This window comes from Aulonocara sp. 'chitande type north' Nkhata Bay, linkage group LG14 (genome assembly GCF_057382095.1).
Source record: "Aulonocara sp. 'chitande type north' Nkhata Bay isolate Kocher_YH1m ecotype deep benthic linkage group LG14, A_spYH_male_GT1.1, whole genome shotgun sequence".
NCBI classification, from domain to species: domain Eukaryota; kingdom Metazoa; phylum Chordata; class Actinopteri; order Cichliformes; family Cichlidae; genus Aulonocara; species Aulonocara sp. 'chitande type north' Nkhata Bay.
Window position 1 is genome coordinate 15,445,982 of NC_141357.1, and position 16,485 is coordinate 15,462,466.

A 16,485-nucleotide genomic window follows, 5' to 3' on the forward strand; every position below is an offset into this window, starting at 1 on the left:
ACAGAGCAGATGTTGCTGTAGTTGTGGGCTGGACTGCAGTGGGAGGCTGTGGACATCCTCATTACTGAGATGCTGTTGGGGTTCTCCTCTCTAGTGGGATCTCTTTAATGAAGTGGTTCTTCTTATAATCATTCACTCTATTCACCACACACTGTAAATACAGGAAATTCTGCGCAGTAGTGAGCAGTCTTGGTGAATACAGCTGAATCCCATAAATACTGATACCTCAGAGAAACAAGAAAGGTAGTGTGCAATCTGAACTATGTAGATTTTTCAGCTCAAATCAGAAATGAGAGGCCTGCCAGCACTCGCAGGAATGTGGATGTTTACAACGTTAATTGTGTTGTGGTGGTTGTTTCAGTTATGAGAGCACAAATGATTGGTCACATCCATCCACATACCCAGAGTTCATCTTCAGGGTGGCTGTCAAAATGTTGTATAAAGCAGGATTATGACTGTGCAGTTAAAGACAATGGGAATTGCTCACCTTATGTCATAATTTAGAAAGGGAATACAATAATTCAGTGTGAACGAGGACACACAGGGAACCTCAGCGGTTGTTACCATGTTTTTAATGTTGCAGTTATTCAATGCTTCACTATATTTTACAGTCATATACTGTTTATGGAGATTAGAGGAAGAACACTAAATTAAAAAAAGAAATGGCAATCGCACAGCTGACAGTATCATACTGCACAGCTTATATATTGTATACAGTTTCATGCTAGCAGATCTAGCTCCAGCACTTCACTGTAATTTAACAGGGAATTTTATCATAGTGCATGAAATCTGTAACCATCCATTCCAATCTGCCCATAGATGCCATCGCTTTCAGGTGAGACATGAGCATAAAGGTTTGCTTGTGCCCCCCCCGAAAAAAAATAAAAATAAAAACAAAGAACAATTACTTCGATGGTCTGCCTCCATAGCCGAATAAAAAAAGACTTTCCCCTTGTCCGTTTTAAGTTTGCTGCGGGAATTTCGACATATTCCGGCCTGGCTGCGTTAATTGTAAAGCCAGCAGATGGAGCAGATGTGTGTGTTTATACAGTATGTGTCACACTCCCTCTGTGACTTTCAGAGGTGATGTCAGGTGCAACACCTGGAGTTTGTCTCCTAATTAGGATGGGCGTCTCCAAGGCGATACCCAATTAGAAAAGCTGAACCCGGCTCTCGGTGCTCACGAGCGGATAGAGATCAGATGCATCTCATCTCTCACTGGCAAATTGCTTTCATCAATAAACTATATTTGTGGTGCTGATACTGTATTTCTGTTCCCACTAAACACATTTTCTCACACTCTTCCACACTTATATCACACTCTTGTTTCCCCCCCACTGCAGGCTGAAGAGAAAATCCACTCTGAAAGAATATTATTATGAAGGCTGGTGCACCGACTCACCTTGCAGTGCGGTATTCAGTCTCCTTTGCGCTTGACTGTGTCCCTCTGTTCTTACAGCTATCTATCAGTTTCATAGCATGCAATCTGCATCCTTCCAGCCTCCCACTTCACGCCCACCAGCGTTGTATCTGTTGTGTTCTGCATGCATGTAGTGTGCACAGAAACAAGCGCATTGTGTTTTTGTGAAGGCTCAAGTGTTTTCATGTTCCTCACCCCCCCTTTCTGTATAAAAAGAGACAGGAGCTCCTGGGCAGAGAATACCCACCGCAGAGCTGCCCCGGCAGGGTTAGGGGGAGTGTAGAGGATGCTCGGCCCCTGGCTACTTGCTACTCGTAAAAGAGGGGAGATAAGAGCTCTGAGGTTGTTGTGTGGTTATAGGAAGGACTAAGCGAAGGCTGGCGGGGAGGAGGTTGAAGGCGTGAGGGGGGGGCTTCTTCATACATTTTTATGACCACGTAGATAAGGTCAGTAGTGTGCCATCGTTACTAGGCAACACTGCGACCCTGAGTTGGATTGAGTTGTGAAATTGAGAAGTCAGATATTCTTATTACAACAGCCCAGCTTCGGTTCTGCTGTGTGCATTTGTTAACAAGCAGCCTGTCTCCGTGTGCCATTCTCTGCGCGAGTCGAGGCTGAAGGACTGCTTTAACTGGACGATTAACTGTGGCACTGAAATAATTAGAAGGCCATTGATTGGGTTATTAAATTGTTACAACCATGTTGGTGATATACTGGTATCTGTGCGCTCTTCAGATACGTGATGATGGTAATGGTGATGAAAAATGACGAGCAGGCGTTTGATTATATATTTTTAATGATCCAGTTCTTGTGGGGATACACTAGACTGTGGGTGTATTGATTTTTCCAGTTTTGAAGCAGAGAATGGAGGAGATGGAGACCAGGCACATATGCAGCCGGAGTACAAATCACCAAAAAAAAAAAATCATCCACCCTATTCTCTCCCTCCCTTTACTCACACTCTCCACCTTCACTCCCTTCCCTCTCCACTGCTCCTTTCTCCGTCCCCCTCTTTGCCATAACCCTCTCAGCTCTCCATCCTCACTTCCTTATTTCTGCCACTCCTCCAGCAGGTTTTCATTAGGTTCCCCCTTCCACTCCTCTCCCCTCCCCTCCCCTCGCTTACTCTCCTGCTCTCTCCTCCCATTTCTGTCCCCTTCAGCGTCCTAGTTTAGCACGTCAAGGTTGGCTACAGATATGCTCCTCTGTGTCTTGGGGCTAACCAATGGAAAACTGTCTGGGGTTGCTGTAGCAGGCTGGGGTGTTGGTATTACGAATTGAGGAGGAGACGGGAAAAGGTTGCTGTGTGTGCTGTGGTCCGTTTTGCAGAGTCGAAGCGAAGTCTTAAGCACGTGACCCTGAAACGCTTGCAGGGTTAACAGTCGATATCTGAAAAATGTGGTCTGAAAAAAAAAAAGCAGCTCATTTTCTCACAGCACAGTTGAACAGATGACTTCATTAACTTTATTATTCACCACAGCAACAACAAACGCTTCCAAGCGTGTACGTCACTTTTTAGTGTCCCCTGGAAACATGTCTGTCTGAATTTCATTGTGTTTTCTCACATTGAAGCATGTTTTTTCCCTAATTGCTCTGTGTGTATTATCAAATTAGTAAAGGTGTTTTCTCACTTTGCGTGTGTTTTGTCGACTTGTCTGTGCTTTCATACGCTGCAGCGCACTCAGCTGTCAGTTGCAGCACACTTAGGTTAAAACGCATAATTTGGGGAATTTGGCTCATTATTACTGCCTCTGAAATCCTGTAACATCTGCTACGTGTGACTGAAGTTAGGGCCTAAATCTGAATTAGCAATTAAGAAAAACGAATAAAAGAATAGTCAGGTTTTTGAGAGTTTGCAGTAGGAAGGGAACAAAGGCATCGAGCATGCAGACGCTGAGTGGAAATATGGGCCAAGGGATAGCCTCTGCTCTCAGATAACAAACTACACTTAAAGCACATGTAGAGTTCACAGGTGAATACATACAATCATACAATCCAATCCACAGTTTGAGTAATCTGTTTAAAGACTGCGCTTTAAAAGTGCTGATAAAATTATTTTGTAAATTAACAGTAGTAGGTTAGCTATATCCCCTGTTTCATGGTTTCATATGGTATTTATAGATCTTGTCCTACTTTAGAAGAAAATTAATCCTCCAAAAAAGAAATATCTGTCAATCAAATTCATAAACTAAATACTTGACTATAAATTGATATAGCAATAGGTTATTGGTAGTAATAGGGGGTTAAAAATGTTCAGGTTAGCATGTGAAGGACCACTAAGATCTGCTGTAGCGGTGTAGAATTCATTAGAAATAAATTGTCGAAAATAACTTGTTTTGTCAGCTCCAGTAGATTTTTTTGATGCTCTTCTGGATTTAGCAACTGAAGTGTGCTACATGGCTGATTTCCAGCCAGAGATACTATAACACTAGTATTATTCATTCACTAAATGAAACTAATCAGTATCCTCACCTTAAATGTAAAACGGTGCCTGCTACTCTTGATCTAATGATGACGCTGAACACAACAACAGCTCAGCACCAGGCCAACACAGTGCACTGCTGCAAACTTCGTCACAACACTGCAAAATATCCAGCACAGCACGCACTAAACTGTCTGGCATTTTCATGCAATTCCTAAATAACAGAACATTAGCATTCTTCACATTTCTTTGCAAGATGTTTTGCAAAAATGTAACTCAGAAACACACAATATATATACCTCCACTACCTGATTTCAAAACTCAGAAAAAAAAAGTTTAAAAATGCATTACAACATCACATATACAATTTAAATGTCCAGTTTTCAACATTTTTAAAAACTATGTCTATGTTAAAAATGATCAAATGCCACCAAACACTCTCACCTTTCTCTCTTTTCTTTCCTTTCGTACTTCGTTCTCCATCTCTCAGTGTTGCGCATTAACCTCACTCCGGAAAAATACAAAAAGCTGTAAATCACCCAGAAATATTATATGTGTTGAGGTATTTGCAAGTTGCATTTAAAATTCACCGATACGCAAACAGTATGACTGATTATCTGACCTCTACCGCAGCACTAGCTAAATGCTACAGCTGCAACTTTATTTATATCTGTACCATGAATGGACTGCACGGATGAGAACGAATAAAATGACTTATCTTCTTCATAGTGAGCAAGTATCTCAGCACACAAAAAAATAACTCATTTGACAGTAAAATGCATGAATCTGCCTTCACAATTTCATTTCTCATTAACGAAAGGTGCTAGAACACCATTCTGGATCATTCTAGCTCACCTGGAACACCTGGTGATAATTGCTTACTTAGTTAGCAAGCTACATCCATAAACTGTATGGATGCGTCACACGGACACAGATAGCTGCTGATTAGAGCTGAGTAACATCCCAAATAAAATACTAGAATTTCACCCACACATCTTAAAACGAACCACGCAGCTGATAATAACATAGCATAGCGATGCTTCAAGATTGTCTTTTGGAGATAGGTTCATATATCAGTAACAATACATAAAAACAATACATTTACGTAATTATGTATTACGTGCGATTTACGTAATTTAAGTATCGAGTTCTAAAAAGCTTCTGTATCATATAAACTCATAGTTCCTTTGACATGTTGACTTCCAAACCCTGATGCCTTTCATGCAGCTGGCACATTCCCAGGTTATAGCAGTTCTGCCCTAATTTAAAGAGTGTGCATGTGTCCTAATGCTGATTGACCCGCAGGTATCGTGTTCATCCCAAGGGGAACTACTAGATTGTAAACATACAGCAGCTTGAACTACTCTGGCCACTCTGTAACCTTATACACAGTTGTATAAGGAGCCACGAGCATGGCTTGTCTCTTATCAATGTCATTGTCTTAGCAAACAAAAGGGATCATTATACCGGTGCTGAGAATGTTTCTATTCTGAGTTAATGGGTCACATAGTGTAAAGGCAACCTGATCCTCCTTTGGGTGGCGAAAGGAGTGAGCTGAAGGCTGACATTTTGCTGATGATAGGCCAGTCTGTGTTTTGTTGTAAGAGACGCTGGGCTTCACAGACGTTGTCAAAACAAGAGACCCCATCCTGAGGGATTACCCGGCCTGTCTGCACACACGCCAGGGACAGGGTTGACCAGAGGGACAGCCGGGGTTGTGTGTGTGTGTGTTTGCATGTGTGTGGAAGGTGCTGAATGGAGGAAACGTAGCTAAAGGAGAATATGCCACTTCCTGTCAGTGTTGATATTTTGATGTGAGAATTTTTAACACCATTGGAGTATGTTTCAGTTAATCACAGAAAGAGCTTGACTGGATGTAGATTATGGGGAAATTACACTGCCTACTGAAGCATACTGCGTATTGTTACCTACAGTGTTGGGAAGGTTACTTTTAAAATGTATTCCACTACAAATTACAGAATACATGCCCCAAAATGTATTTTGTAACCTATTCCGTTAAGTTACTCAATGTTATTAACGTATTCTGAATACTTTGGATTACTTAATATATTGTCATAGTTTTACAACTACATAATGTACTATTGTTGTGTGATTTATTACTATTACTGAAGGCTACTCGCCACGCTAGTTAGTCTAACATTCTGCAGTCTATAAACTAACCTCAGGTAACAGGAAACTAACAATATTAGCTCGATGGCGAGTGGCCTTCAGTAATAGTAATAAATCACACAGCAATAGTACATTGAAGATGCTGAAATGGGACATAACCCAGGTAGCTACCACAACTAAAACAAGGTAGTTGCAGTAGGCTAACGTTAGTTTTTTAAAAAGAACTTACTTTCAGATGTTCTTTAAGGGTTGGAGTTGGAGTCTTTTGAGCTGAGAGCATCTTGGTTGCTGGCATTGAACGGTCACAGTAGTTCCAAGTAAGAAATGCATTCCTGCCCGTGCACTGCTGTTGTGCTGGCTCCAGGTCATTGTGTAACTGACGCCACCAACATTAACAGGATGCTTACATTAGAGCCTCTTATTTCGTGTTTTGTTTGGAGTTACCAAAAGTAGAGAGGGGATAGCCTAACATATAAAACAGGAAAAGACGGCCGTGTAGTCCATTTATTTTATCAAACTGTATTCTAATTATCACCTTTTTTAACAGTAACTGTAACGAAATACAGTTACTCATATTTTGTATTTTAAATACGTAATGTTGGCACATGTATTCCGTTACTTCCCAGCACTGGTTACCTACATCACATTATAGACACTTACACTTACTCACTATTACAACATTATGGAGTTAATATTTCACTTCATTAAGAGCTTCAGGTTCTTTTATTATGTCCCACTTTGTCTGATTTCCTTCTTTAACCTGTTTTACATTTTTCTTTTTGTCTTACCGTCAAATAAATAAATTACACATTCACGCCTTATTATTTGTGATTTATTTTTATTAATATTTGTAATTTTAATTTTATACTGCATACGGTGCCGTGGAAAACTATTTTATCCCCCTCTTGATTTTCTTAGTTTTTCCATATTTGTCACACTCACATGTTTCATCAAACAAATTTTAATTTCAGACAAAAATAAATATCAAATGCAGTTTTTAGATTATGGTTTCATTTATTAAGAGAAAAAAGCTATCTAAACCTAAGTGACTGTATCAGAAAAAGTAATTGCTGTCTAAACCTAATAACTGGTTTCGCCACTCTAGGCAGCAAGAACTGCAATCAAGTGTTTGATAACTGGCAATGAGTCTTTCACATCCCTGTGGACGAACTTTGGCTCACTCTTCTTTGCAAAATTATTTTAATTCAGGCACATTAGAGAGTTTTAGTCCATAAACAGCCCATTTAAGGCCGTGCCAAAGAATCTCAATCTGATTTAAGTCCAGATTTTGACTATGCCACTCCAAAACCTTTTTTTTTTTGCAAGGCCACCATTGCTGTTATGTTTTATAGGACATGTTTGTCCTGCTACAGAACCCGAGTGTGCTTCAGCTTTAGGGCACAAACTAATGCTTGGACATCTGGAAGAAGTTAAGCAGCCCCAGACCTTTTCATGGCACTGTATATTGTATACATTATATGAAAAAACAGAGGAAAAAAAAGAGTGCATTCCTGAACTGCATCATACATTTACTCCATTACGCTGTATTTTGGACCAATGCTTAACAGAGAATAAATGAATTTGAGGTGTCATGTGGGTCCTCTAAGTGCTGTGAAGTACTCAAGGAAGCTTAGGAAGGGAACCTATTTGCTTTCTCTAAAATCTAATTTCCCACTGTCTCCATTAAACTACTATACAACTCCATTAGCCATTTAACCCAAGATGATATCATTTTGTTTGAGACCTTAATTATAGTTTTCTTTGCAATTACTGACTGACTTGATCAACAAGGTTGTCCAATAAAAGCTTCCAGTTTTAGTGACCAACACATAGGATAGAATAACATAGGAGCCCATGTTTATGGTGAATACAAAGTGCTGATGGGTGTTGCAACTGTACGTTAAAGCACAAATAATGGAGCCAGATGGGACAGTTCGACATGCACATACATTTGCATACAATCCATTTATAAGAAGCAGAGTTCATCAGAAGCTTTAAGTTCCAAAATTTAAAATGCTTGCTCTTCTGTAGTTCCTGATTCATCTGTTCTTGGAGAAATGGGATGAGTGCAGTGCAAATGGGATAAATCACAACAATACAACTTCCACTGGTTTAACAGTGGCTGCCACCACTCTCATTAATATCTTTGATCTAATTTTATCATCCCCGCTGAAGCTGGCAGTAAAATAAAAAGCGCCAACAGATCCCATGCCAGTGTGAGTATCACAGTCAGAGGAGTCACGACCTTGACTGTGCAGTGCCACGAATTGTCTCACATGTGCTCCATTTCCTTCCTTATATGCACGCACCGATACATTGGCACATGCGAACACCCCCGCACAAAGACATGCACTGCAAGGCCAAGACTGCCTGCAGCAGCCCGGGGGCTTCATTGTCACATTTACTTACTGCTGTTTAGGCATCATGCTGGGGGGCTAAAACGAACTCTCTTCTCCTCCCCCAACCCACGCAGTGAACTCAAACCCCACTGAAATTGACTCTGCTCATGTCCAAAACATGGCTGTGGAGCCACTGAATGCTGTTATATAGTTATTGGATTTGTCATATGGATTTCTTTCCCTTGTGGCTGAAAATGGCCCTTTTTCTCCTTATAATTTTGGTTTGGGAGATTTTGTCAAATGAACTAAAATCAAATAAAGTTACACGATGGATGAACCAAAAAAGCCTGATTGGTGTTTCTAAAAGTGCAAACACATGCATTTAATACAGTTTTATAGAGTGACTGTAGGTTACCACTTTAGTATCAGCTTGCAATGGGAGCACATCAGTCTTTGTGCCAATAAAGCTTTGGACCACAGCTTCATCTTCACTTGTCTTCATACAACTGGTACATTTGTGCATGTTCTGTGGAAGGTGCCTCGCAGTGCCCCCCAAAAAAGGCTTGCGAGCTGATGTTAAAGTGGACTGGTTCATCTCTGAAAGCATTTTTTGAAAAATACCAAAATCAAGACAAATAACATCAAACTGCTGCTCAGACATCAGCTTCAACAACTAAACAGTTTTCCTCTAGTAGAAAAACAGCAGCCACCTTGGTTTTCTCCAATATTTTGCTTTTGGCTTGTTCAGAATTGAAATTTTTGGTGGAAGCTGTTGCAAAATGTTGCAACAGCTTCCAAAATGCGACACTGCAGCTGATGCGGAAAAGCAGAAGGCTCTGATTAGTAGGTCGGTCCTGCAGTGCAAAAACAGCTAATTACTCCTGTGATAACAAAGTCCTTTCTAGACACGTTTCTACTCTGGGGACATCTTCGTGTAGGTGGTTTTAAACATTTGCTAAATTGTAGTTGCCTATTAACCCTTGTGATGTCCTCCCGATTTGTATGCAATTCGTGCCATCAGGGGTCAAAAGTGTCTCCACTTCATTTGACTGTTTTTTAAAGTATAAAGTATAAATTGTCAATCAATTCAGTGTTACACCTTAGTTTTACTTAAGACCAACGCATTAACACAAAATTTACCCAACATTTTACATTTTAGGGCCACCAGACCTTGTTTACAAAAAATACACCCTGTTTTTTAGCGAAAACAAATTGAGAAAATTAAATATTTAATTAAATTAAATATTTAAAAAAAATTAAATTAAAAAAAATTAAAAAAAAAAATCTCACTAAAGTTCAACACACAGAGTGATGTATGTTGAACTTTAGTGAGAATTCTTTTTTTGAACCATTTATAAATTTTAAATGGCAGCACATAATCACACCTGTGGTCCTCAGGGCTCAAAAATGACCCCGTTTGCTTTGACTGTTTATAAAGCAACAAGTATAAAATATCATCCATCTCTGTGTTTCAAGGTTTTATTCAACTTTATTCCAACTCATTGCCTGACAGTTTTCTATATTTTGGCATGGTAGGAACACCAGGGCATGAGTCTGAGTGAAGGCAAACTTTCATGAGGACAAAGGCGTGTCCATATTTGACCCAAGTGCAGGAGGAAGCTCAGGTTTATTCCTCTGCACTGGTCCCATCATGGACGGCATTCTTTCTGCAGTTGCAGGCCAAGGGGCATATACAGTAAACAAGCTGTTACAGGTGATTGTTTTCTTTTGGAAACCTGCAATGTTAGGGACAACTCGTGTCCTGACTGCAGGACAGACGGTTTGCCATCGCACACGAGCATGTTCCATGTACAGCTGGACCTGCATCACATGCTGCCCATGTTTTTGTCTCAAAGTTCCCTGGTTTACTTGGATGTTCTGTTGGAGGGGACAGAGTCCTTTGAAGGGGACTTGGTGCTCATACAGTCATATCAGTACCAGGATCTTACATCACAGCAGGAGAAACACCCACTTGTGTTTCAAGTCAAGTCAACACCAACACACACCATACACCTCAAATGGGAGCACGTTTGTGTCATGAACGACGATCATCTATTGTGTCTTTATCAAGAAATTATGTCCTTTTTGTGCTTCTATGATTAATCTTGTGTCACCTTTAAAACTTCTCTACCAGACTCAGGATGTCATAAACTGGCCGTAGCGACTCTACTGGATGCACGGCAGTAAGAATCAACACACCCACATATGCCTACAGCTGCATTCGGTCCATTTTTCTTCCTCTCTCGTTGTCCCTCCTTGTTCGTCATCGAGTTGGCTGTAGAGCAGGTCATCTGCTAATTGGATGGTTGTTGGTTCAATCTCTGTGTGCTCTAGTCTGGAGTTCTTACCAAGGTGTCCTTGGGCAAGTTACTGAACCCCAACTTGGTCTCTGATGCATCCATTGGCATGTGAACGTTAAAAAGAAGAATACAAGCAGAATACACTGTGTATAATGCTTTCAGTACTCGAGTAGAAAAGCCACTGAAGGAGTATGGGACCTGGCACATGTGCTTGGACTGTGGTAGATCATCTTTCTCTGAGACACATGAGAGAGTCATGCATCGTCTGTCACTGGGAAGGTTAGAAGACCAGATCAGTGTTTCCTCACGTTACTGCAAATATTCCTCTGTCTCAGCTGATTCCTCTTTCCTGCTTGATTCTTTGTCTTCATCATAATTGAAATGGATGATGTGTAGTCCTCTGACACATCTTCTATTTCAGTTTCACATTCTGAAAATTCAAGAAACTTCAAGAAGCCCAGTCACTTTCTCTCCAAGCTCCTCAGACTACCATGTCCTGGATGCCTGAGAACCTACTTGAACATAGTTCAGATTCTTCATCACTTTTCTTCACTTCATAGCCTTCTTCCACTTCTGCAGGTGGCTGATGTGCTTTTTCAGAGAAAGGGTAGCATGTGCTCTAAATATTGACAATATTTTCTATATCTTCTAACCCTGGATCTTCCTGAACATTGATTCTCCCTTGTCACGGGCTGCGACGGCAGACCGTGGGGGAATGTGGGAAAGGAGGACCCAGGCGCGGAGCTCAAATTACAAGCAGTGCGTTTATTTACAGTGTGGTAGAAAGCAACAATGAATCCCAGTGTTATCCCCAGACTCCCGTGTTGTGTCCTCCTAGTGCTCTCTGCTCTCGTGTCAGCACCCCCCGGTGCTCGCTGCTCTCCAAGCCTTCCACGCTCCTCCTGCGGGAAACAATAGCGGCAGCTGTCAGGACACTCAGTAATGGCAGGCATACACTTATGGCAAAACCTAGACTGGGTAACTAACGTGGAGTCCCAAGCAATGATCCCGCGTCGGTGGGAGCTCCAAGACTCTCTAAAGTAGCTCCCCCGACGAGGCCTGATCAGTAGCAGGTGTGTGGCTTCGGGTGTGGCCAGTCCCCTAGCAGGGCCACACCCCCCCAGGCCTGACGGCGTCTATAAACAAGTACTCAGACACACAGCCACCCACACACACACACACACATATGTACAAGCACAGAGAAGGGGAAGCAACACCAACAATACATAATAATAACACAGGTCCATGACTGCCCAGGGGTCCTGGGTCTCCCAGTCCCTGGACCCTGACAGTACCCCCCCTCTAAGGGTCGGCTCCCGACGACCCAAAAACACAAACCAAAAACAACAGCACAACCAACCCAGGGCGGGAGGTCCAGGACGGAGGGCCAGAAAAAAACAAGCAAAAACCCCCAAAGAAAACAACCCCCCCAAGGTCACAGTCCCAGAGTCCGACCGCGCATCCCGCGGCGGAGCAACAAAAAGAAAAAACGCCACAAAAACAGTCTCAGGCGGCCCATCAACATAACAAAAGAGTTCAGGGGGCCTACCTCGAGTCCAATGGTGGCGACATTGCAGCTCCGGCGGACGGCCACGGGTCCGGCAACAGCAGAAAAACGGTTCTGGGGGCCTGCCACTGCTCCAGTGGCGGCGGCACTGCTGCCCCTCCGGTGGCGAGCCCCAGGCCCAGTAGCGGCCCATATCTAGATAGATAGATAGATAGATAGATAGATAGATAGATAGATAGATAGATAGATAGATAGATAGATAGATAGATAGATAGATAGATAGATATGCCTGAATATAATCTGTTAGAGTTACCACTGAATACCTCAGCCTACTGGTGACAAGGTTGTGGCTCTTGTGTTCAGAGTGAAAATCAAGGTATTGTCTTTCACATCACAAGTAGCCTGTTCAGTTGTACAGCTGCTGTAAGTGATAAACAGCAGCACCTGTTTTCCATAAGTGTAAATAAAGGCTGTGCCAACAGCAACATTTGATCTATATGTATGTCCAGTTCTGACCTTTGTGTTTTCAACATATCATTGATTTTTATTTCTCTGTACAGCGATGCTAAAATTTTGACTTTTTTTAAAAAGAAATGTTGTTTTCTTGTGGTAATAAAAGCTTCTCTCACGGCATCCATGTTTTTTATTAAATAGAAAGGAGAGAGGTAATTATTTTATAATTATGGTTTTTAATGTAAAAGGGCATTTAACCCATGCTAACCAGATATTACATACTCATATAGAGATCAAACATGGCTCATAGACAAAGTACTGTAATTACTGGGAGCAATATTGATTAAAAGGATTATATATAAATACAGGTTAGAGCCTTTTTTCCTCAATTGCAGTCCAGCAATGTGAGCATTCTTTGGTGAAATGAATATGAGTTGAGTCATCAAACACACCGGCTGTAATTTGGTTGTTGTGAGGTCTCGTTGTCGGTGTTGATGTTACACTGTGCTTGTTTGCTGTCAAACACACTTTGTGAAATTGTGCTTTTACTGGAAGCGCCCTCATTCGGGGCGTGCGTACAGCGGTGTGACGGTGTATATAGTGTACACACACAGTACATATGCCCCTGACCTATGTGCTGAGGTGAGGCTGTGTCATTGCCTCTATTCCATGCTTTGTGACGCCAAACGTTAGTTTTCAAAGGCAAACAAATATCACCTTTTGATTAGCTTTGCTTTATCTATTTCACTGCCAAAGTTTTAATTTCAGCTTCTCATAAAATCCTGTTTGCTGAGTGAGATTACACCAGAGACGTTATAAGGACTTTGATTACACCAATGCTTCATTTCCCCTAAAATGTCAGATGGCAGTCTCTAATGCCATGGATCCCTCCCTCAATCCCTTGAACCCACAGTCAAAGCCTTTTTTTCCTCCCTCTCTAAGAACTGTTTGTCTTGACAGGCTGTGGATGTCACCTTTAGTTGTGGAAAAGCTTTCTTTTAACATTACTAAAAAGGCTGAACCGAGGAAAACTACGGGCAGTTCTGCTCCATTTGATTACCTGTAGGGCATGAATGGGCTTTGCCTTCGGCATCACTAACACGTAGTCCTTGAACTTTACAGAGATGCCCTTGAGCAAGGTGTTTTACTTTCATTTTAAAATAGCTTATTGGAAACAGATGATGAAACCTTGTTTCTGTATTACAGTATTTAAGTGTGACTGCTGTGAATGAGTATGGGCAGCAAGCGAGGCGAAAACAAAGCTTGGATAAAAATATGGCACGGCAAATGATCATATCTCACATTCTGCAGCAGCTAATCAACTCAGCTGTTCTTCCATGCCAAGAATTTACAGCCAAAAAACCAGCACAGTGCTCCTAATCAGCTCTAAATGACAGCCCGGATCTTTAACCATTTGCCCTGAAACACTAGCACTTTCTCCTTTCCTCCAGTCTTAAACTTGTTTGGATTTATCTTGCACGTATAGGCAAAAAGTAAAACAGCATCACTCATTCAAACAGACATTCTGGAGTAGCATTAGTAGTAAAAAAAAAAAAATCCAGACAATATCTGACCAATCAAACATGAGTAAATACAAATATCTGAGTACTACTTGAACAGTTTTGAGGCAAACAACGCTCCTGTTTGTCTGCTGGAGTGTGGAAAGAAACAGGAAGAACGCTGTGACAGATTAGACACAGGGACAAACCAGACTGGACAGCAGCAAAATGCAAAGATCAAAATAGCTGAACCGAGAACTCTCAGCTCAGCATCTTTACCAACTTAAAAGGCAGCTATTAGCGCTACAAATGTAGTCAGTATAGCCTTTCACCATGAAACCTTCTATTTATTTATCTTTGTACACATTCAGACTTGTAAGGATATGAGCATACAAAATGAGTGTCTTGGGGTATATAGCTGGAATCTCACTTGCAATGTATTCTGTCATGTGGGACAGAGCATGAGCTGGCGGTTATATCACACTGACAGGCTTCCACAGCTATACCCTTGACTTCAAGGCAGGCATTAAAATAGAGGGGTGGTGGTAGTGGGGGTTGGTGGTGGTGGTGGTGAGTGGTGGATTATTGGGTTGAGGGAGGCGATATAAACTGTGTGAGTATGTGCGTCTTCGGGGTGGGGGGGCTCTTCATCTTAACCCCTTTTCTTCCCCCTGACAGAGTGGCTGCCTTCCCCTCCTATCTTCTGTTCAATGCGATTATTAAATCTCATCAATCAAGTTCACGTTGTTATTCAGTTTAAAAGAAAAAAACAACTACATTTTCTACTTAAACAACAGAAAATACGCGTCACTGGGTGTCCTTGTAGATTCCCATTATTACGGGGGAGCTCGCTTCTGTTTTCACACACGAAAGAAAAACATTAGGAACTAAATTCAAGCCAGATCTGGGGCACAGCGGCGTGTTCCGCGTACACCTGCACGCCAGCAGACAGCGCTTTCTGTTTGAGCTGATACAACCCCGTGCGTAAAAATCTTTGGTACCTTGGTGCGTCAGGTGCAGCTCATTTCCTTAATGCAAATGCCCCACTCGCTGCGTGCTCTCACACTCTTCCACCTCCACAACAGTATCCTGCCCCGAGGAGCGACCGGCTGCCGCCTCTGCTCCTTTAAGGCAATGAGGAATTAAAGCGTCTGCAGGGGCAGGGGAGAGGGTTATTCTGTGTAATGCTCAGAGAGTCAGTGTGGTGCGATTAGAGAGCGGCAGCGGAGAAGATGCGCTTGCTCGCCTCTTGCTGGACGCACAGAGGCGATGAAGATGATCTGACTTTGGAGTCTGAGCAAAAAACCTGCTTTTCATTCTTCTGCCACCGCCCTCTCTCTTCTCTTTGCTTCTTTTCTCTTTTAGTTGTTTTAATTTTGTAACATTTTATTTATTCATTTATTTTTACCTTCAAGGATGATCCGTCTTCCAGTGTTTTATTCAGGAAACCTGAAACCGGACATTTTTCTTTTAAAGATTTAGTTTAACCATTTTTTCTAAATTTTAATTTTTGTTTGTTTCTTTCTTGTTTTCGGATTTAATTTCTTTTCCCAGGATCCGCTCTAACCCGGCTCTGACTCAGCATCACACACACACACCTGGGCTTCACCCCTTCAGCATCCTTTTGAATAACAGGGACAAGCAGCAAGACGCGGAGCACAGGAAGGAGAGTCTGAGCAGAGCTCTCCCCAAGAAAATCACAGAGGCGCATTTATGCTCCGAGACATCCCAGAAACCAAATCAGTGTAACAAAAAAGTACGAAGGAGATATTAAAAGTAGAGACTTGGACCGGTTTGCTTCAAGACAGTGGCAAATGTTTAACCTTAGCCCAAGCGCACAGAAGAGAAACCCAGGGAGGCACCGGTCAGAGGAAGAAGAGAAAGCATAGCTTGGGGGGATTGAACGGAGCAGGGCATGTGGATATTGGCTTTTATCTTTTCCCAGAGCATCTTGAATGGTAAGTTGCACCTGCTCATATTTTTATTATTATTTTTATTATTATTGCTCATCACATACTGCAGAAGGCAAATCACTGGTAGACAGCTAAGTGACTGAGGAGGGAGGATGGAGGTCACCTGTGACCCACATGAAATGGATTTTATATGCTTGTCAAAAGGCTGACACCCCTGATAGAGGGGGAGAGACGGGCGAGGCATGAATTGCGTTTTAAATCCTTCAAGCTCTCCTACAAACCATTAGACCCATATCTGGCCTTCAGATATACACCCTGAACCAGGAGAAATAAAACGGCTATACCATGTTGTTAGTGTGCCTGTAGTCAGTCTGTTTAATTGCAATAGTTGGATATTATGTCAAGTTTGAATAGTTTTTCATTTGAATCATATTAATAATATTTGTTTTTATTTTATACCAAATGATACTTATTTTTTTCTGTCACAACCTTGTTCCACTGT

General features: G+C 41.8%; 1 protein-coding gene across 1 annotated transcript in view; it reads left to right on the plus strand.

Annotated features, from left to right (window-relative positions):
* Positions 1-15,115: 15,115 nt before the first annotated feature.
* Positions 15,116-16,485, plus strand: part of LOC147314319 (low-density lipoprotein receptor-related protein 1-like) — a 51,178-nt gene continuing 49,808 nt past the window's right edge. Inside the window, exon 1 of the mRNA XM_086261163.1 lies at positions 15,116-16,028. The gene's annotated coding sequence lies outside the window, so the exon portion shown is untranslated. The remainder of the gene's footprint in view (positions 16,029-16,485) is intronic.